This window comes from Schistocerca americana, chromosome 2 (assembly GCF_021461395.2).
Source record: "Schistocerca americana isolate TAMUIC-IGC-003095 chromosome 2, iqSchAmer2.1, whole genome shotgun sequence".
Classification (NCBI taxonomy): domain Eukaryota; kingdom Metazoa; phylum Arthropoda; class Insecta; order Orthoptera; family Acrididae; genus Schistocerca; species Schistocerca americana.
Window position 1 is genome coordinate 327,507,196 of NC_060120.1, and position 23,997 is coordinate 327,531,192.

Genomic DNA, 23,997 nt, shown 5'->3' on the forward strand with positions numbered 1-23,997 from the left:
TGCATTTGGCAATACGTGTAACGACATTCCTCTCAACAGCGAGTAGTTCGCCTTTCGTAATGTTCACACGTGCATTGACAATGCGTCGCACGTGCATAGACAATGGGCTGACGCATGTAGTCAGGCGTTGTCGGTGGATCACGATAGCAAATGTCCTTAAACTTTTCCCACGGAAAGAAGTCCGGAGACGTCAGATCCGGTGAACGTGGGGCCATGGTATAGTGCTTCGACGACCAATCCACCTGTCATGAAATATGCTATTCAATACCGCTTCAACCGCACGCGAGCCATGTGCCGAACATCCATCATGTTGGAAGTACATCGCCATTCTGTCATGAAGTGAAACATCTTGTAGTAGCATCGGTAGAATATTACGTAGGAAATCAGTATACATTGCACCATTTAGATTGCCATCGATAAAATGGGGGCCAATTATCTTTCCTCCCATAATGCCGCACCATACGTTAACCCGCCAAGGTCGCTGATGTTCCACTTGTCGCGGCCATCGTGGATTTTCCGTTGCCCCATAGTGCATATTATGCCGGTTTACGTTACCGCTGTTCGTGAATGACGCTTCGTCGCTAAATAGAAAGCGTGCAAAAAATCTGTCATCGTCCCGTAATTTCTCTAGTGCCCAGTGGCAGAACAGTACACGACGTTCAAAGTCGTCGCCATGCAATTCCTGGTGCATAGAAATATGGTACGGGTGCAATCGATGTTGATGTAGCATTCTCAACACCGACGTTTTTGAGATTTCCGATTCTCGCGCAATTTGTCTGCTACTGATGTGCGGATTAGCCGCGACAGCAGCTGAAACACCTACTTGGGCATCATCATTTGTTGCAAGCCGTGGTTGACGTTTCACATGTGGCTGAAAACTTCCTGTTTCCTTAAATAACGTAACTATCCGGCGAACGGTCCTGACACTTTGATGATGTCGTCCAGGATACCGAGCAGCATACATAGCACACGCCCGTTGGGCATTTTGATCACAGTAGCCATACATCAACACGATATCGACCTTTTTCGCAATTGGTAAACGGTCCATTTTAACACGGGTAAAATATCACGAGGCAAATACCGTCGGCACTGGCGGAATGTTACGTGATACCACGTACTTATACGTTTGTGACTATTACAGCGCCATCTATCACAAAGCGATAAAAGTGGTCCAACTAAAACGTTCATATTTCTTTATGTACTACACGAATATGTAATAAAAATGGGGGTTCCAATTTAAAAAACGCAGTTGATATCCGTTTGACCTATGGCAGCGCCATCTAGCTGGCCACTCATAGCGCCATCTGGTTTCCCCCTTCATGCTAGACGAGTTTCGTTCTTTGTAGTTTTTTCGTTTCATGCTTATTTCGTGAGATGTTTGGCCTGATCACTATCAATGGAACACCCTGTAGATGTCTTATATCAATGTCTTAAGAAATAAATAATTTTGTTTCAAGTCTTATCCAGTGTATCAATGTTACGTCTCCTTTACCTACGCCATTCACCTTGTAGTTTCCTTGTTAGTCCATCCATAGCGTTTCCAAGCGCACTGGTCCAATAATTAGTGTCCCCTGTTATTTAAAACAAATTCTTTAGAATAGAGGTTGTTTTCAGGAATGTTGCTGCAAGCTGTTCTTATTCACAGTGTTCACGCATTTTAATATTTGATGCATGTGAACAATCTCTGGATCATATTAATAATTGCGTCCCATTTTTTTATGAGTGATAGTACAACGATGTTCTTTTATGAGCTTTTTCCGATGACTAAATTAATTAATTTTCCAACTCAGTCGAAACTCTTGTTTGTCGTGTGGCTAGAGTTGGTGGCGACCCAATCTTGTACTTTAATTTTAATATCAGATAGCATTTCCATTTGCGTGTGGCTCTTTTAGCCATCAGGATATAGCTAAAGGCTCCACTCATTTCATAAACACCACTTAAATGCACGTCACTTACACCATTGTGGACACAACATTAGCATCCACTCATACACACGTATGCACGCAGAAGCACAGGGGGGTTTACACCATGTTTGGGCTGCAATCAAGACTATAAGTGGCTCCGTTTGGAGAAGTGCCATGATCGGGAAGCATGGCCTGTTGATGAATAGCATCGTATGATTTTCAGCGATGAATGGCAGTTGTGCTCTAACCCGGATGACTATCGTCGGCTGATATGGCAGCGCCGCATTCTTCCAGTGGCAAAGCAGCGTTGCTCGCGGTGTCACGGTGTGGGAAGGGTGTGTCACTAACATGGCGCGTCGTTATGTGTTGCCCCTCACGCGACAGTGTCACGGTGACTTTTTCAACAGGACGATACTCATCCTCAACAGGCACATGTCTCTATGAATTGTTTACTGTGGCCAGCAACAGCTACAGATCTGTCTGTGGTAAAACGTGTGTGGGACCGTCTCGCCGACCGGAGTGGCCGAGCGGTTCTAGGCGCTACAGTCTGGAACCGCGCGACCGCTACGGTCGCAGGTTTGAATCCTGCCTTGGGCATAGATGTGTGTGATGTCCTTAGGTTAGTTAGGTTTAAGTAGTTCTAGGGGACTGATGACCTCAGAAGTTAGATCCCATAGTGCTCAGAGCCATTTGAACCATTTGGGACCATCTCAGGCACAAACTGTGTCTCAGTGTCTGCATGCAGGATATTAAGAAACACTTACAACATTTGTGGGGCAGCATAGGTCAGGAGAGGATACAGTGGATTTACAACTGTTACAGAACAAATACAAGCGTCCAGGCCAGGCGGGATGCGGCGTCATATTGCTACGTAGCCTCATACTGGCAAGTTCTTTCCTAAACCCCAGTGTGTATATCGCACGGCATGTGTATCTGTGCCTTCCTAATGTCATCTCTCAAGTGGTATTCTCATGCCTACAAACGATTAAACTGACCCTACCCCTGAAAACCTATACCTAGGGATTTTCATAAAACGAGTTATCGGGTTGTGGTTTTACTTCACTTCAGTTTAACACATCAGACCAATCGTTCTTATCGAAATGCTACTAGAATGAATTACAATGGGATACTATAACTTATTTAGTCTTAAAAAATGTGCAGAATGCAAAAATTGTAAAAAGTGAAGTACACAATATCGAATTCTACCCTACATGTAATTTCGACATTGGGGTCATTCCACACCAAGTGGTCTAAAACTGAAAAAAGTTCCCACCATCATGGTCTCCAATTTTCGTCAAATTTTAACTGTAGCTTTAGTCAAGTGTTGAAGTAAGTTTCCCAAGATTTCAGGCCTCTAGCTGCAATAGCTGCTGATCTAGACCCCCTTGTCTGAAGTGTACTTAGTCCGTGTGCATGCAACATAAAAAAAATGTCATATTTGGAGTCTAATAAAATCGAAACTAATTCATAAGAATGGTTAGTAAGATGCGACCCTGTACAGTTTTTTTTGCTGATTCCAACGAAATTATGTATAACATTACTCATGCAAACCCCGGTCAAATAACTCGACTCAAAGTATACTTCAAAATTTGTCGTGACACAACGCGACAAATTTTGACCAATATTAAGACTGCAATGATTTCCTTGCAGTTGAAGATATGGACTTGAACTTTTGGCCAAGCTTCATGCTTGTGCTAGACATAATGCAGCCGGATTTGCAATGATCCAGGCCATATGGTCGCCCTGCAGTATCTCTTCAAATTAGGCAGTGTCAGCACAAACGGTAAAATTTACCAAAGTTTCAAGCCAATTACTAAAAAATAGTTGGCCTGAATCTGCTTGTGAATAGTATCACCTAAAAGAGAAACTCTTGCTCTACAAGACTGACATTTGTTTTTTTTGCAACGCGACCATTAAGTACTCATTAACTCACATCAAAGTTGTTATATTTTGTATGCGCGATGCACTAATTTTTCTTCATTTCTAGGAATTTGAATCTTAATAGTCGCTTAGAATTACTGATATAATTGGATATTTCATTCGTGTTTTATTCAGTGATTGGCCAGTGAGAGATGTCAGAAGTTAATGAAGAAGAAGAATCGTTGGCCCCCTGTTCAATTGGAAAAGATGCTGCTGCATCGAAGTGCCATGTTATCTTCTATGCTAAGAAGACTGGATTCAAAGCGTTTAGTGATTTCACAGAATGTGACCAGAAATTGCTTGTTTCGCGTTCAGAAGCCAAACTTGACGAAAATTCCATCATTTGCTTCCACCATGAAGCCCTCTTCCTACATGAATATCAAGCGATGCAAAAGAAATGTTGCAATCCATTCAAGAAGAGGAATCACAATGTAAAAGCTGGACTTAGACTGCTTGATAATGAAACAGCTGCCAAACTTTGCCTGTTAAAGAAAAAAGAAGTGATTGATATAAAACCTGGTCAGAAGCTTTGCCCTCGCTGCATGTCGGCACTGAACCAAAAGCTAGAAGATTCATCATCACTATCAACCCAATCTGAACAAGATTTCACAACGGATGAAACTGAACCAGCCATCAACAAAAGTTTATCATTTATTGGTGCTTCACCATTGAAAAGAAGACAACTAAGTAAAAGAGATAAGCAAAGCTATGCAAAAAGAAAGATCTTGGATGCACAAAGTTTAATTGGGAATCAAATTGCTGCTGCTGTAGGAATCAATTACGATGAACAGCCAAGTTCAAGTAAAAGTCGCCCATGCAATAATTGTGCAGATCTTGATAATCTTATAGAAGAGTTGAAAGAAAAATGTAAAGTGTCAAATCGTAGGACAAAAGTTCAAATATTGACCTTGGTTCCAAGAAGCTGGACAATTAAAGATACGACAACAGCATTTAATGTATCAGAAAGAATGGTAAAGCAAGCGAGAAAACTGAAGAATGAGCAAGGTGTTCTAGCTTTTCCAGCAAATCGGCAAGGAAGGAAGCTTTCAGATGAAGTTGTCCAGAAAGTACATGACTTTTTTCAAGATGACGAATTCAGCAGACTTTGTCCAGGGAAGAAAGACTGTGTGCCTGTGAGAATTTCAGGAACAAAGGTGTACAAGCAAAAGCGGTTGTTGCTTTGCAATTTGAAGGAAATGTACGTGTCTTATCAGAAGCAAAATGGACCAGAAATTGGCTTCTCAAAGTTTTGCGAGCTTAGACCAAAATGGTGTGTTACAGTTGGCTCTGCTGGAATGCACTCAGTTTGTGTCTGTACAATACACCAAAATGTCAAGCTTATGCTCACTGGTGCATCAATCAATGAAGACTACAAGGAAATTCTTAGCAAAGCTGTTTGCAGCTTGGAAAACAAGGATTGTATGCTTCATCGTTGTGAAAACTGCCCTGGTCCAGAAGGTGTAGAAGCAGTTATTGCAACATATTTTGAAGATAATGACCCTGAAGAACTGATTGAGTACAAACAATGGATTCATACCGACAGGGATACTTTAGAAACAAAGCAGCTTTCAACAGAAGAGTATGTTGAAGATATTGCAGCAAAAATTTGGAACCTGTCTTGTCATCACTACATTGCCAAGCATCAAAGCCAGCACCTGAAAGCTCTCAAAACTGATTTGAAAGAAGGCGAATTCATAATACTAATGGATTTTGCTGAAAACTATTCATTTATTGTTCAAGATGCAGTGCAAGGCTTTCACTGGGAAAACAGTCAAGCAACAGTTCATCCATTTGTAGTCTACTACTGTGAAAACGAAGAGGTGCAATGTGTGAATCTTTGTGTTATTAGTGACTGCCTTCGACACGATACGATTACTGTCCATGTTTACATTGGAAGAGTAATCAATTACCTGAAGATGCAATTTTCCAAAATAAGCCACATCCACTACTTCAGTGATGGTTCAGCTGCACAATATAAGAATTTCAAGAATTTTCTCAACTTATGCTATCACAAAGAAGATTTTGAAATAACAGCAGAATGGAATTTCTTTGGAACAAGCCATGGAAAGTCGCCTTGTGATGGCATTGGAGGCACAACAAAACGGTTGGCAGCAAGAGCAAGTTTGCAACGTCCATATGAAAACCAGATTCTAACACCCAAAGATCTTTTCAACTTCTGCAATGATAATATCAATGGAATCAAATTCTTTTTCATCAGCAAAGAGGAAGTTGAAGAAGAAAAAGCTTCTCAAGAAGAAAGATTCCTGCAAGGGCACACTCTAGCTGGCACAAGAGAAAACCACCATTTTTTGCCCATTGATATGACGACAATTAAGGTCAGTAGAGTTTCTAATGATGCGACATCTTTTTTGGCCAAAATTAGTGCTGCTGAAGTAGTAGTTCAAGTCATGGATCTTCAGCCTGGGCAGTATGTTGCTTGCATTTATGAAAAGAAATGGTGGATTGGAAACATCGTTGAAATCTCAGTCGAACAGAAAGATGCTTTCATAAGCTTTATGCATCCTCATGGTCCTGCAAGTTCATTTTATTGGCCCTTAAGACGTGATACTTGCTGGATTCCAGAACAACTTATCATTGGTGTTATTCCAGCTCCATCAGTGACATCATCTGGTCGGCAATACAGTTTTCCTGAAAGCATTCTCTTGCAAATCAACGATGCTTCCAGAATGATGAAGTAACTGAGGAAGACAGGCTTGGGAACCTGCATAAAGAAACCCACAATCAGGCTTGGGATCCTGTGGTAAAGACACCCTGTAATCAGGCTTGGGAACCTGCAGTAAAGATACCCACCCGTGGCTGTTACTGCATGGCTATCGGGCGTGGCCCCTATGGCGATGGGGATGCTGGTTTTATTGTGATAACCAGTAATGGCTCAGCCATCATGGACCAACGCAGGGCACTGCGCACACAAAATATAAGATACTTTGACCTGAGTAAATAAGCACTTAATGGAAGCGTTGCAAAAGAAAAATATATCCATCTTGTAGAGCAAGAGTTTCTCTTTCAGATGATACTATTCACAATTAAATCCAGGCTGACTATTTTGTAGTAATGGGCTTTGAACTTTGGTAAATAAAGCCATTTGCGCTGACACTGCCAAATTTGAAGAGATTTTGCAAGGCGACTATAAAGCCTGGGTAGTTGGAAATCCAGCTGTATTATGTCCAGCACAAAGATAAGACTTGGTAAAAAGTTCAAGTCCATATCTTTATCTGCAAGGAAATTATTGCAGTCTGAATATTGGTCAAAATTTGTCGCATTAAGTCACGACAGAATTAGGGGTACACTTTGAGTCGACTTGTTTGACCGGATTTTGCATCAGTAATCTTATAATTAATTTCGTTTGAATCAGCACAAAAAACTGTACAGGGTCTCATCTTACTAACCATTCTTATGAATTGGTTTCAATTTTATGAGACCCCAAAAATGGCATTTTGTCTGATGTCGCGCGCATGCGAACTTACTACCCTTCAGACAAGGGGGTGTAGATCAGCAAGTATTGCAGATAGAGGCTTGAAATCTTGAGAAACTTAATTTAGCACTTGACTAGTGCTACAGATAAAATTTGAAGAAAATTGGAGACATGATGGTGGGAAGGTTTAGACCACTTGGCATGGAATGACCCATTGGCAGAACATATGTTTGGCTTTAGACCGCGTCTCCCCTTTATTATATGGATACAAAGTTCGCTGTTACTTATTAGCGGTGAGAAAGAGAAGATTGAATCCCTATCTGACACTTTTAGAAAAAAGTTGAGTGGACAAGCAAACGGAACTCAACACCTTTACTGTGAGTATTCCCTTACGCGCTGAACTGTACTGCACATATCACCTACTGAAGTACAGACAGGTGTTGTACCGCCCGATGATCTGCTCGTTGGGGCGTTGGCCGTTGTGCAGATGATGTACTTGGTGTACTTTCAACTCTCTACCTGCGCAGTGTACGGGTATGCCGTCCGCAAACTCCTAGGACTGAAATTACTTCAGTACAGAACAAAACGGGAATCAAGATTTCAATGATAATTAAATCAAGACCCTACGCTGAGGACAGGCGTTGATATACATCAACGGGGACAGTTGAATATTTGTGCCCCGACCGGGACTCGAGCCCGGGACCTCCTGCTTACATGGCAGACGCTCTATCCACCTGAGCCACCGAGGGCACAGAAGATATTGCGACTGCAGGGACTTATCCCTTGCACGCTCCCCGTGAGACCCACATTCCCAACTTAATGTCCACACACTACATTCGTAGTGCCCCTGCCCATTACACTCATTACTCGCGGCAGGCAATCTTACCGAGTCCCATAAGAGTTCGGGCAATATGTGTGCATCCACACAGAAGAAGAAGGTCAATGGCCGGTTAGCCTTAACTATATGAAGATGTTATCTGTTCTTTCGGACATGTCATATAATCAATTTCATATAATCAAGATTTCTGTTGGTTCAGTAGCCAGGAACAGAACTTCGACATGAGTATTCTCCTGTGAAGAAGCACTTCAGTGTGAGTCGGCCTCCACAGAGGGCTAAGGAATCATCGCTCGGGTAAGCAGAATAACAACCCCGTCTCAGAGAAACGACTCACACACTTCCCGTGTTGAAAGCAACACTTCTTAAAATTTGACTGCCAGCTCCTCCGCATGGCTATTGCCAGCGAAGTGTTCAGAGGTAGGAGTTGCCGATCGCTGCCGGAAGGGAAGTCTCCTTTTCTCCCGCCATACGCCGCTCCCAGCTGGACATGCAGCTTCTACTTATGCGCTCCAGGCGAGGAATCCCAGCGGTCGTTCGTAGATCTGCCAGCAAATCACCTGAAGCTCATGATTCTTTCAGAAGAATTTTAGGGGAGGCCCCATTTCCCTCCTTAATACGTCTCTGCCTCTTTCGGCTGGAGGCGCGCTCCGGCGCTGCCTGTGAGAAAATTCGACAGAGTCAGCTCGCGAGCATCGTTTGTGACCCTGAACATTCCTTCGCACTAAAAGAATATCTTTTCCCATTCTTCCGCTCCCGAAGTTCTTTCTCTAAGTACGCTATTGTGAATTTTTCTCGTCTCATCAGAGAGCACTTGCCATCTGCTCTGTCCACACTATGGGGGACCTGCAGTCTTTGGCATCATAAACGACTGCCGTCACGCACTGTTCTCTTTCAGGAAAATAAATGTGCACACCTGCAGAATACGACAACATGCTTTCCAGCGCGTCCTTACCCGATAGTGGCTTCTGAGGAATGCGAGGCCTCTTGGTTCGTTCTGCCAGCGCTCAGCCCTAATTATCTCCCAGATGTATCACAGAAATTATTAGTACTTGGTGCTTGCTAGTAACAACCAATGGAATGATTTAATCCAATTTCAATCGCACGTATGATCTAACGTAAATACACAACCAAAAAAAGTTTTGACTACGAAGTCTTTCGCGACGGAGTCCTTGCATAAAAAGTTCTCGGTTTACTTGCCGCGTCAAATTTGGATAAAATCCCAAGCTTTCGATGACTACCTCCGTCATCTTCGTTAGGGGTAAAACTGACTTCTGTTTTACCCCTGACGAAGATGACGGAGGTAGTCATCGAAAGCTTGGGATTTTATCCAAATTTGACGCGGCAAGTAAACCGAGAACTTTTTATGCAAAAAAAGTTTTGCATCATTTCGGTTCCGAGAGTTCCGGAACCAGTACAGAAAATTGGAATAGAGATCAACATAAACATCATATCCGCCCTTTTTATTGCTCATAAAAACCACACATTGCATGTTGTACCACCACACAGCGACACCTTCAGAGGTGATGGTCCAGATTGCTCTATACACCGGTACCTGTAATACGCAGTAGCACATGTTCTTCCATTGTTGCATGCCTGTATTCGTCATGGCATACTATCTACAAGTTCATTCACTGTTGGTCCAGATTGTCCCACTCCTCAACGGCGATTCGGCGCAGATCCCTCAGAGTGGTTGTGAAAAGCGTCAAAGCATTTCATGTTTTTAATTAAAGGAGATAATTGCTTTTAAAATCAGTCATTAGTTTATTGAAATATATGAAGTGTGATGGAGGTGAATTATTGTGTCATTAAGCATCGGTAAAGGGCTATGATTCTTCTCTTTGCAAAATTGGTACACTTTGTGCATGAAAGGAATTCTTCTAATATGTTCCTAGCTGGGAAACCCAGCGAGCAGGTGGACACAGGTAGTGCGCCCACGGGCGAGCGGCGGTCGCGCGCCCATGTCGGCACGCTTCACAGAGGGCAGGCCCCCAGAGGATTAGCGACAGGCGAAGACGCTGCATGCATCAACACGCTGCCAAGGGAAGCTGTGGACATTCGCACGCGTGCCCGAGGCAGCGGAAACTACAAACTTAGAGCGAAAAACAGTTTTGTCACGATTCTAGGTAACGCGGACAGAGCGGCTAGTTGAATAGCAACAACACGATTTGGGTGTCCAAGAATCACTAGTGGCCCGGGGAATTTTGGCCGTTTCCCGCGAGCAGAACACCTGGGAACGTAGCGGCAATACTCAAAGGGAGAAGTCTTGGTTTATTTGTATACTCTGTCTCACACAGGGCATCGCTCTCTTTTCCTCGCGGAATGCGACGGCAAGGAGGGAGGAAATTTTGAAACGGACCTCTTCATTGGCAAGAATCTCATGTTGGCTTTGAAAAATGGTACGAGCTACATAATTTGCGGAAGGGCAGAGACAAGACGCTGGAGGGGAGCGGCTCTCTTTCTCTCCAGGTACGAGGAGCGCACTAGTATTGGGCATTCCGAATTTTGCTTCTGAGGAGGCAGGAGTTCACTCTTGACTGCTTCCGATAAGTCGCAACTATTCTCTTATCGCTTGTCATGAGACAATACACTTTACATTCGTCGCAAACAGCGTAGAGAGCAAAATTTGTTAGATCCAAGTAGGCGAGCTTCACTCACTGTGCGCGTTATCAAGAGCTTAACTCAGGATCATTTTGATTTACTACATGTCCGATGACGGTAGTATTGTTAGAACAGTTTTGAGCTTTGTTTAATGCAGTTTCACGTAGGCTACACTTGCAGATGGACGCGTACCTTCGTCCAGTAATGATAACTTCCAGTAGCAGGTTTAGGTCACTATTTTCCGCGTAGGGCATGTTAGACGCTATCAACTAGGACGCCGGCAGAGTCTTGATGCAGCCGCACGTCATTAGCCGACTCCACCGCCACGCCGGCCACGCTATGAACATGGTAATACAGAAAACGCCTGCCTTCCTAGCTGCGCATTCTTCTTTCACTTTCTTCAATTTCTTTGCAATCTGTTAGATGCTCATACAGACGCAAGACACAGTATTCACCGTTTGCCCGTTAAGGGAGTCATATGTTCAGCTGATTTTTTTTTATTCCTTCCTCATTTAATACACCAGGTCAACCCGTCTCGCGTAATTTATTTATATGTTAAATTAGAATGAAGTCATACAATGCTCATGTTAAAAGGCAAATGCCAGGGCAGGCACGACACATAATTCACTTGTTGTGAGCTCTTGGTGCCAATTCAATTCTATTTGTTGTTTTTTTATTTGATACTTTCTACAGTATCTGGCGACCCAATTTTTTTATTTTTGTTTATCATTATTTGAATAATTTGCGAATAATTGTTAAATGAATTTGATAAAATTTCAATAATGATTGCATGTGCTGTTTAATGCAGTTTCACTGAATAAACCACTTATATGTTGAACAGCACTCCTTGCATTTCATTTATAGAATTTAAATCAAACTTCACATCTCTTTCTCCCTCCCACACGAGGTATCTTGCAGTTGGTGGGTCACGTCGTCCAGAAACAGCCCTTTTCAATCTATCTCAGTCATGTTCGATAGGAATCATGTCTGGAGAACATGCTGGCCACTCTAGTCGAGCGATGTCGTTATCCTGAAGGAGGTCATTCACGAGATGTGCGAGATGGGGGCGTGAATGGTTCATGAAGACGAAAGTCTCGCCAGTATACTGCCGATATGGTTGCACTATCGGTCGGAGGATGGCATTCACGGATCGTACAGCCGTTATGGCGCCTTCCATGGCCACCAGCGGCGTACGTCAGCCCCACATAATGCCACTTCAAAACATCAGAGAACCTTCACCTTGCCGCACTTGCTGGGCAGTGTGTCTAAGGCGTTCAGCCCGACCGGCTTGCCTCCAAACACGTCTTCGACGATTATCTGGTTGAAGGCATATCTGGCACGTCTGGTTGATGCCAATCCTGAGCGGTCCATTCGGCATGTCGTTGGACCCATCTGTACCGCGCTGCATGGTGTTGTGTTTGCAAAGATGGACCTCGCCATGGACATCGTGAGTGAAGTTGCGCAGCATGCAGCCTATTGCGCAAAGTTTGAGTCGTAACAGGATGTCATGTGGCTGCACGAAAATCATTATTCATGATGATGGCGTTGCTGTCAGGGTTCCTCCGAGCCATAATCCGTGTAGTGGTCATCTACTACAGTAGGAGCCCTTGGGCAACCTGAGCGAGGCATGTCATCGACAGTTCCTGTCTCTCTGTATCTCCTCCATGTCCGAACAACATCGCTTTGGTTCACTATAAGGCGTCTCGACACTTCCCTGGTTTAGAGCCCCTTCCTGCCACAAATTTACATTGCGTATGCGATCGAACCGAGGTATTGACTCTCTAGGCATGGTCGAACTACAGACAACACGAGCCATGTACCTTCTTCTTGGTGGAATAACTGGAACTGATGGGCTGTCGGACTAATAGGCGCTGCTCATGCATAGTTGTTGACATCTTTGGGCGGATTTAGTGTGAACAGTCAGAGGGACCGTGTCTGTGATACAATATCCACAGGCAACGTCTATCTTCAGGAGTTCTGGGAACTGGGGTGGTGCAAAACTTTTTTCGATGTGTGTATGTGTGTGCTTCGAGTTACAATTTTCTATGACAGATAGAACAACCACCAGAGTGCAATATTGTTGTTCGTGTTTAGTGTTGTCATCAGGCCTGGTCGGGTACGGAAGTGGAGAAAACAGTGTCAGAGGATGAGTGGTCGATGTGGTGGTCATGGAGATGCTGGGCATCGAATGAGACAGCGTTATCAGCACCTGACAGAGTTTGAAAGGTGTCTAAGTCTGGATCTGCATCTGGCCATCTAAATAAACCTACAAGTATGTTAAATGTGTTGTGTCAAAATGTTACTGCTGTACATTTTGTATATTTGACTCTATTTTGTAATGACCAAAGTAACATTAAATACTATCTGAACTTACGAAGTTTCATTTCATTTCCTCCTCCCCTTTGGGTGTTTCAATTTTTTTTGTCAGGCATTGATACAATTCACTTAGTGATGGATGGTACATTCAGCCTCGGGGCCTCTGTGGGGCCATCACGCGGATACGGTGGACCTGCTGCACTCCCCGGTTGGATCGCCTGTGGTATTCACAATAAAGTTTACTTACTGAAACTTCCTGGCAAATTAAAACTGTGATCCGGACCGAGACTCGAACTCGGGACCTTTACTTTTCGCGGGCAAGTGCTCTACCATATGAGCTACCGAAGCGCGACTCAGGCACTGTCCTCACAGCTTTACTTATGCCAGTACCTCGCCTCCTACCTTCCAAACTTCGCAGAAGCTCTCCTGCGAACCTTGCAGAACTAGCACTTCTGGAAGAAAGGATATTGCGGAGACATGGCTTAGCCATAGCGTGGGGGATGTTTCCAGAATGAGATTTTCACTCAGCAGCGGAGTGTGCGCTGATATGAAACTGTAGTGTTCTGGCAGACGAGCCAGTGTCCCTGCGTGTTACGCACCATCAGCTCGGAGAGCCCGCTGCCCCTGCAGGGAGGCCGGCCCAGCAGCGCCTTGAGCGGCGCGGCGCTGAGGTTGCGGAAGAGCCCGCGCAGCGGCTGCAGCACGCCGGCGGGCAGCGCGAGGCGCAGGCCGTGGCGCCGGCCCAGCGACCAGGCGGACGCGTACTCCAGCACGCGGTTGGCCAGCCGGCCTCCCGGCACCGCCGTCACCACCCCCGACAGGCAGCGCAGCCGCGCCTCCGCCAGCGGCGGCCACGAGCCCGCCCCCGGCTGCACACACACACACAGCGCACCAGTAGCACAGTGGCGGCGGACGGAGCGCTCACGTCGTGGGCGTACCCAGCAGGGACGGGGGGGGGGGGGGGGGGGGGACGGGGGGGGGCAACAGGACCGAATCTCTCTCTCTCTCTCTCTCTCTCTCACACACACACACACGCGCGCGCGCGCGCACACAGAAAAAATGGCCAGATGGAAAATCGGTGCTGAACAGAGAAGGGACAGCAGAAAGATGGAAGGAGTACATAGAGGGTCTGTACAAGGGCGATGTACTTGAGGGCAATATATGGAAATGGAAGAGGATGTAGACGGAGGGAGATACGATTCTGCGTGAAGAATTCGACTGAGCAGTGGAAGACGAAGTCGAAACAAGGCCCCGGGAGTGCACAACATTCTGTTAGAACTACTGATAGCCTTTGGAGAAACAGCCACGACAAAGCTCTTCCATCTCCTGAGCAAGATGTATGAGACTGGTCAATTACCCTCAGACTTACAAGAAGAATATAATAATCCGAATCCTAAAGAAAGCAGGTGCTGACACATGTGAAGATTACCGAATCCATAGTTTAATAAGTCACGGTTGCAAAATACTAACACGAATTCTTTACAGACGAATGGAAAAACTGGTAGAAGACGACCTCAGGGGAGATCAGTTTGGATTCCGTAGAAATGTTGGAACACGTGAGGTAATACTGACCTTACGACTTATCTTAGAAGAAAGATTAAGGAAAGGCAAACCTACGTTTCTAGCATTTTTAGACTTAGAGAAAGCTTTTGACAATGTTGACTGGAATACTCTCCTTCAAATTCTAAAGGTGGCATGGGTAAAATACAGGGAGCGAAAGGTTATTTACAATTTGTACAGAAAGCAGATGGCAATTATAAGAGTCGAGGGGTATGAACGGGAAGCAGTGGTTGGGAAGAGTGTGAGACAGGGCAGTAGTCTGTCACCGATGTTATTTAGCCGGCCGAAGTGGCCGTGCGGTTACAGGCGCTACAGTCTGGAACCGCGAGACCGCTACGGTCGCAGGTTCGAATCCTGCCTTGGGCATGGATGTTTGTGATGTCCTTAGGTTAGTTAGGTTTAACTAGTTCTAAGTTCTAGGGGACTAATGACCTCAGCAGTTGAGTCCCATAGTGCTCAGAGCCATTTGAACCATTTTTTTGTTATTTAAAAAAAAATGGCTCTGAGCACTATGGGACTTAATATCTGAGGTCATCAGTCCCCTGGAACTTAGAACTATTTAAACCTAACTAACTTAAGGACATCACACACATCCATGCCCAAGGCAAGATTCGAACCTGCGCTCGTAGCGGTCGCGCGGTGCCAGACTGAAGCGCCTAGAACCGCTCGGCCAGATGTCGAAGTCGAGAGGATATAAAATCTAGACTGGCGATGGCAAGGAAAGTGTTTCTGAAGAAGAGAGATTTGTTAACATCGAGTATATATACGTGTCAGGAAGTATTTTCTGAAAGTAATTGTATGGATTGTAGCCTTCTATGGAGGTGAAATATGGACGATAAACAGTTCAGACAAGAACAAAAAATGGCTCTGAGCACTATGGGATTTAACTGCTGAGGTCTTCAGTCCCCTAGAACTTAGAACTACTTAAACCTAACTAACCCAAGGACATCACACACACCCATGCCCGAGGCAGGATTCAAACCTGCGACCGTAGCTGTCGCGCGATTCCAAACTGAAGCGCCTAGGACCGCTCGGTCACAACGGCCGGCACCAATTAAGTACTGGAGCGAAGCGTGGGTGGGGGATAAAAAAGGTAGAGGGAGACCCAGAGATGTCTACAGTAAGCAAATTCAGAGGGATGATGTAGGCTGATGTAGTTACTCGTAGGATAGTTACTAGTAGGTACTTACTAGTAGGATGAAGCAGCATGGAGAGCTGCATCAAACCAGTGTTTGTACTGAAGACCACAACAACAACGAACCCAACTCCAGACATGTCTTGCCATACAGATGTACAGTTGGTGGGAAAGAATATGGAAGTAACAAAAACACATTACCCTGCTTGATATAGTCTAGGAAAACCGTAGACATTCAAAACGGCTTCCAGTCTCATCTGTATTTACTTCTAAATGATCGCTTTCCAGTACAGAATTAAGTGCCTAGTAGAGGGTTCATCAGACAAACTGCAAGAAACTTCTCCGTCGTTCCAATCTCGAAAAGCGCGAGGAAAAAACGAACACATAAATATTTCCGTGCGAGCTTTGATTTCTCTCATTTTATTACGATGATCATTTCTCCCTATGTAGGTGGGCCCCAACAAAATGTTTTCACACTCTGAAAACGACGTTGGTGATTGAAATTTCTTGAGAAGATCTTACCACAAAGACAATCGCCTTTGTTTTTATTGTTGTTGCCGTACTTCATGTATCATATCCTGGTGCTCTCTCCCCTATTTCGCAATAATATAAAAGGACCTGCCCTTCTGCGACCTATGTCCTCTTTAGGTTTTATCTGATGCGTATTCCACACCGCACATCAGTACTACAGAAGAGGGAGGAAAAATGTAGTGTAAGCCGTTCCCTTAGTAGACCTGTTGCATTTTCTAAATGGTCTGCCAACAAATCGCAGTCTGATTTGCTTTCCCACAACGTTATTTGTGCGGTCGTTCCAGTTTATGTTATTCGTAATTGTAATCCCTAAGTATTTAGTTGAGTTCACAGCTTTTAGATTTTGTGTGATATATCGTGTAACCCAAATTTAGCTGATTCCTTTTAATACTCATCTCGTGTGGTCTTCACATTTTTCACTACTTAGAGTCAGTTGCGACTATTCGCACCATAGAGATATGTTGTCTAAATCATTTTGAAATTTGCTTTGATCGTCTGAGACTTCACAAGACTGTGAATGACAGCAACATCTGTAAAAAAATCAAAGTAGGCTAGTCAGATTGTCTCCTATGTCGTTTATGTAGATCAGTAACAGCAGAGAGTCTATAACTCTTCCTTGGGAAACGCCAGGTACTACTTCTGTCTTTCTCGATGACTTTCCGTCAGCTATTACGAACTGCGACCTTTCTGACAGGGAATCACGAATCCCGCCACACAACTGACGCGATATTTCATAGACAGGCAATAGAAGACACTTGCAAGGAACGGTGTCGAAAGACTTCTGGAAATCTAAAAATATAAAATCAGTTTGACATCCCCTCTCGATAGCACTCATTTCTTCGTAAGAATAGAGACCTAGTTCTGTTCTACAAGAACGATATTTTCTAAGTCCGTGCTAACTACTTGTCAATAAACTGTTTTCTTCGAGGTAATTCATAATGTTCGAATATCGAGACGTTGTAACAATGGAAAATTGTACAGAAATGCAGGAAGATCTGCAACGAATTGACGCCTGCTGCAGGGAATTGCAATTGAATCTCAATGTAGACAAGTGTAATGTACTGCGAATACATAGAAAGAAAGATCCTTTATCATTTAGCTACAATATAGCTGGTCAGCAACAGGAAGCAACAGGATAAATTATCTGGGAGTAGGCATTAGGAGTGATTTAAAATGGAATGACCATATAAAATTAATCGCCGGTAAAGCAGATGCCAGACTGAGATTCATTGGAAGAATCCTAAGGAAATGCAGTTCGAAAACAAAGGAAGTAGGTTACAGTCCACTTGTTCGCCCACTGCTTGAATACTGCTCACCGGTGTGGGATCCGTACCAGATAGGGTTGATAGAAGAGATAGATAAGATCTAACGGAGAGCAGCGCGCTTCGTTACAGGATCATTTAGTAATCGCGAAAGCGTTACGGAGATGATAAATAAACTCCAGTGGAAGATTCTGCAAGAGAGACGGTCAGTAGCTCGGTACGGGCTTTTGTTCAAGTTTCGAGAACATACCTTCACCGAGGAGTTAAGCAGTATATTGCTCCCTCCTAGGTATATCTCGTGAAGAGACCATGAGGATAAAATCAGAGAGATTAGAGCCCACACAGGGGCATACCGACAATCTTTCTTTCCACGAACAATACGAGACTAGAATACAAGGGAGAACCGATAGAGGTACTCAGGGTACCTCCCGCCACACACCATCAGGTGGCTTGCGGAGTATGGATATAGATGTAGATGTAGAATATGTTCCAAAATGCTTCAGCAAATCTACGTTAGTGATATGGGTCTTTAATTTAGTGGATTACTCCTAATCCTTTCTTGGGTATTGGTGTGACTTGTGCAACTTTCCAGTCTCTAGGTACGGATCTGTCGAGGAGCGAAGCTATTGTATCAGCATACTCTGAATGGAATCTGAGTGGTATACAAATTGGACGGGAGGTCTTGCCTTTATTAAGTGATTTAAGCTGCTTCGCTACATCGAGGATATCTACTAAGTTACTCACGACGGCAGTTGTACTACATTTGAATTGTGGAATACTTACTTCGTCTTCTGTGGTTTCGGAAAACCGTATTTATTAGCATGGTCGCATAATCCTTGGCAGTAATGCGGCCTTTTAGAGAGACTGTGGAACCCACAGAATACCATGGTGTGGCCGTCCCTATCATCACCGAACGCCCATCGTGTTTCACGCTCGGGACGTAATCTCACCGAGAAGCTGGAGAGTGAAAGAAGACTCATTCGACCAAATGACTTTCTTCCATTGCTACATAGTCCAGGTATTGTGACTCCAGCACCACGCTTTCCTGTTACGGGCATTTGCAACACTGATGATTGGTTTTGGAATTGCAGTTCATCCTGCAGCCCCCCCGCTGTTTTGGTGCTGACAGGGTTTGCGAGAGCGAAATTCAGTACTTTTGCAGCTGACGTCATCTTACTTTTTCGTTACACTTCTCTTCAATGACCGTCTGTCATAATCACTCAACACACACTTGCGTCCACGTTGTACTTAGCGGGTAACGTTTTTCCAATTTTCTTGTATGCAGTATAAATCTTCGATATAGTCTGTATTGAAACACGGAACACTTTGTTCCGCTACGTTGGTTACCGAAGCACCCACCATACTAGAACAATTTACCCATGTTTCAGTTCACTTAGTGCCAACTACGCACTCACAACTACACAGAACACTCCAGCGGAGTGTGCACTGATATGATGTGGTTCAGACTGAGACTCGAACACGGGTCTTTGGCGGAAGTAACGCTGTGAGGAGCGGTCGGAGTTGTGTTTGGGTAGCTCAGTTGGTAGCTGACTTGTACGGGAAAGGCAAAGATCCTGAGTTCGAGTCTTGGTCCGGCACACAGTTTTAATCTGCTAGGAAGCTGTTCTGACCATGACTGACACTTGAAACGCATTGAGTACATTGCACAAGTGGCGTTCGCAATGAGATACAACAACCCACTGGCGTGGCTAGCACTTCTCCCGGTGTTTCCAAATTTTTCCTCACTTCTCTGAACGTACCAGTTCCGCACCTGTGTGGAGAAAGTCTGAACATGTAATGGATACTAACAAGAAGCAAATGTACCAAAATGCAGTTGTCATGAAATCTCAAAGCTATTTCGCTGTTCACCATGAGACTAATATGAGTTTGCACCCCTGCTCCTCTGTAGACCCCCAACCCATACTCATAAGTGCACTCATGCACAACACGTATGTTGCACAACTGAAGAATCAAATATGACTGAAAAACTCTCTCCACAAATACCCCCCCCCCCCCCCCAGAGTAGTTGCACTTACTAGAATGATACATGTGTCTTGAGGCACGCAAGTCAGCCCCCTTCCTGCAGCAGGGTCCATCATATTTAGTGGACTTTCTAATTTATGTAAATTTATTCGCAACTACGGTATCTTTCTGACGTTAGCTGCGTTAGGTATGATGGTATTACCTACTGGTGACACATGAAAATTTGTCCGGATCGTGACTCAAACCTGGATTTCCCGCACGTCATGAGTAGTCGCCTTAACAACTTCGGCTGTCTGTACACACTTGAGCGACTGGCCCAAACATTGTTCCCTTGAAACCCTGCGGCGGAAATCCAAGTACAGCTCGAGCGATAAGGTCGTACACAGTGCGATATTTGGAAGTCTGGATCACTGCTGGAAGCGAGCTCGGAAAGCCAAAGTGTTTACGAGCACCGCTCGCGACAAGCAGGAAATCCCGCTTCCAGTCACGATTTCGCGCAGAATGTCATGTGTCACCAGTAGGTAACATCATCATACCAAATGTAGCTAATGTCAGAAAGATTCCGCTACAGCGAATAAATTTTGTACAACTGTAGGATTATCACAGATATCTGTTTCTTCAGAAATTGTTAAAAATAAGTGTATCTACTGTACGTGTGTATGTCACTGAACTCTTCCTAAACGGCTGGACCGATTTCAATGAATTTTTTTGTATGCGTTTGGGTGGCGCCCTGGATGGTTTAGATTCACAAATTAACCTGACAGATGGAACTGCAGTCGGTATCTAGGTTATTTATCTATACTGCAATTAAACGGCTGGATCGATTTGAATGAATTTTTGTTAATGCATTCAAGTGGGGGGCCAGGATGATTTAGATTCACAAATCAGCCTGCAGATGGCGCTGCAGTCGGTATCTAGGTTATTTATCTATATTACAACTAAATGGCTGGATCGACTTGAATGAATTTTTGTGAATGCATTCAAGTGGGGGCCTGTATGATTTAGATTCACAAATCAGCCCGGCAGATGGCGCTGCAGTCGGTATCTAGGTTATTTATCTATACTGAAACTAAACGGCTGGATCGACTTGAATGAATTTTTGTGTATCTATTCAAGTGGGAGCCTGGAAAATTTACTTTCTTAAATCAGCACGGTAGGTGGCGTAGCATTTTTGTGTGCATTATTGAGGGTATTATATTGATATATAAGTTACGTGCATAGGATTTCGTTTATTTTTCAACATTTTAATTTGAGTGTATTATATTAAGTGTGTTTAGTTATTTTGACATTTTAATTTTTTTGTCCGGTGTCTTTTGATATTTCAGGCGTCGCATTTCAGTGAATATTATGTGTATTATATTCACGTATAAGTTACGTACATAAAACAATGCCACGTCTTCGTGGACAAGGAGGAAATATTGGTCGACGGAGTCGGAATTTACAATTAGTCCAGAACAGTCGGTTAAATAGATAGGCAGAAGATCAACTGACGGACAATGAAAATTTAAGAAACCAGGCTGCAATCAGACGTGCTAATGAAAGTCAAGTGTAACGCAACGAACGCCTTCGAGCTAATGCGTTGAGACAAAGACTGGCCCGTCAACGAGTCACCGACACATTCAGAACACGTGAACAACAACGTTTGCAAGTGTATCGCGCATTGACACGTGCATCATTTCTTCGCCTTGCGTTTGAATATGAGTCAGACATCGACTGTTCGTCACATTCAGAAATTGTAATCGGTGCTATGAAGAAACAATGCCAACACTGTCATGCACTCAAATGCAAAGCTGAATCGGCCGGTTTCTGCTGTGCGTCTGGAAAAGTTATATTGCCACCACTGAATTCACAGCCAGAACCATTGAAAACAACATTGTCTGGGGTTACATCTCAATCTAAATTGTTTTTTGCGTAAAATTCGCAAATTCAATTCGTCCTTTCAAATGACATCATTTGGAGCAACAAAAATCGTTCAGAATGAGGGTCGCAATTTTCAATCAACGTTTAAGATTCAGGGCCAAGTGTATCATCAGATTGGTTCTGAAGCTTCTGTCCTCTGGGACAAATATAAAGATTCCATGAGCGACGACATTCTGCATCGCATTCGGATCGCTGATCGAGATCCCAACATCGATTTTTCGCCGAAAATATATAACGAGGCGCTAATGAAGATTGAAAAAAAAAAAAACGGTTCAAATGACTCTGAGCACTACGTGACTTAACACCTGAGGTCATCAGCCCCCTAGAACTTAGAACTACTTAAACCTAACTAACCTAAGGACATCACACACATCCACGCCCGAGGTAGGATTCGAACCTGCGACCGTAGCGGTCGCGTGGTTCCAGACTGAAGCGCCTAGAACAACTCGGCCACACCGGCCGGCTAAAGATTGAAGATATTTGCATTCTGATTTCGATTATGCCACTCATTCATTTTGGTATGCCCTCACCTAACAGCCCAGCAACAGACATCATTAACAGCGAGATTCAGCGCGAACAACAGTTCAATACGGTCTCTTTAACTACTATCGTTGAAAATAATGAGCAACTGGAAAATAATGAGCAACTTCTCACTGATGAACAAAAGAGTATAAATGATGGAATTAATTTGTCAATTGCAGCAGAACAAGGTGGATACTTTTTTTTTTGGACGCACCAGGTGGCATTGGAAAAACGTTTCTCATCTCACTAATACTTGCGCGCATTCGATCACAAAATGATATTGCGTTAGCAATTGCTTCGTCAGGTATTGCAGCCACTTTGCTTGATGGCGAACGGACTGCACATTCAGCACTCAAGTTGCCTTTGAACATTCACACAAATCCAGATGCAGTGTACAACACAAAAAAGCATTACGGTATGGCTAAAGTTTTGCAAAAATGCAGAATTATTGTCTGGGATGAATGCGCTATGGCCCACAAGCATTCACTTGAAGCTCTCGATAGAATGATGAAAGATCTAAATAATAACAGTGCAACGTCCCCTTTGAACAATTCTACATGACTGTGCTTAAACTGACACACAATGTTTTAGCGCAACGCAATCTGACTTTCAAAATTCCCTACTAAAGAATGGCCCTGACTGACATTAAACTATACCTTTCACAAATCACTTACCTCACAAAAATCTTCGCTGCTCAAGCTACTGCAATACAGCGAGCGCCACTACTGCCAGCTAAATAAAAGATTCAAACTATGGAAGGCACTAACTACTGATATGGATAGTTAGCAAATGAAAGATATTAGTAGAGAACAAACAATGTATTTACCTTGATATCATCATATATAAATATAGCAGTTCATGACAAATTACAAATCTCCGCCATCTCTCTCCCCACATCCACCACTGCTGGCGGCTCACCTCCAACTGCGCAACGCTACGCGCTGTTCACAGCCAGCTGCCTAACACTACAATGGCGAGTATTACAACAATGCAAAGCAGCCACAGACTGCACACAGCACAGCCAGTGATTTTCATATTGAGCGCTACGTAACGTTGCCAACAAGAAAACATAAACAGCCTACTTACATAGAGAAAACATAAACAGCCTACTTACAACAGCAGGCTTTTCGGTGATGCCTGGCTGCTGCTGTCCGATGATTTTAGACAGACACTGCCGGTCATTCCACGCGTTCGCTACATATGCGGATGAAATTAACGCATGTATAAAACAATCTTATCTATGGTGAAGTGTCGGTACATTACGTCAAAACACAAATATACGTGTTCAACTGCAAAACGATCCATTGGTACTATCATTCTCCGGGCAATTGCTCAACACTGGAAATGGAACAATACCATTGCATGGAGACACACAATGCGTCAAATTGCCAGACAATTTCTGCAACACGGTAAATACGAAAGATGCTTTGATTGAAAGCATATTTCCAGATTTACAAGCTAATTATATTAAACATGCGTGGCTTCGTGAACGAGCTATTTTAGCTGCAAAAAATATCGATGTTGACGCTGTTAACTTCAAAATACAACAGTCATTTCCCAGCAATGAGATATTGTTCAAATCGATCGACACTGTTGCCGATCCTGACGAAGCAGTCAACTATCCTGTTGAATTTTTGAATTCGCTGGATTTACAAGGAATGCCACCACATAACTTGCGATTGAAAATTGGCTCACCTATGATTTTGCTCCGGAATTTAAATGCACCTAAGATATTCATAAAAAATTATGGGTAATGTTCTTGAAGCTACAATTTTGAACGGCAAATTTGTAGGTGAAGTTGTTCTCCTGCTACGAATCCCAATGATCCCTTCAGACTCACCCATTCCATTCAGACGTCTGCAATTTCCAATTCGCTTGGCATTTGCCATGACTATTAATAAGTCACAAGGTCAAACAATGTCGATTTGTGGGTTGGATCTAGTTATATGTGGCGTGTTCTCGCGTTGGAAAACCGTCAAGTTTATTCATTTATACTCCTCAGGAATTGACTAAAAATATTGTTCATCAACTCGCATTAAGATAAAATTAAACAAACCTTATTGATTATAACAAAT

At 43.8% G+C, this 23,997-nt stretch overlaps 1 non-coding gene across 1 annotated transcript; it reads right to left on the reverse strand.

The window, feature by feature from the left end:
* Positions 1-7,932: 7,932 nt before the first annotated feature.
* Trnat-ugu lies at positions 7,933-8,007 on the reverse strand. Its single transcript has one exon. It is a non-coding gene; the product is annotated as a tRNA-Thr (tRNA).
* Between the last annotated feature and the right edge of the window lie 15,990 nt (positions 8,008-23,997).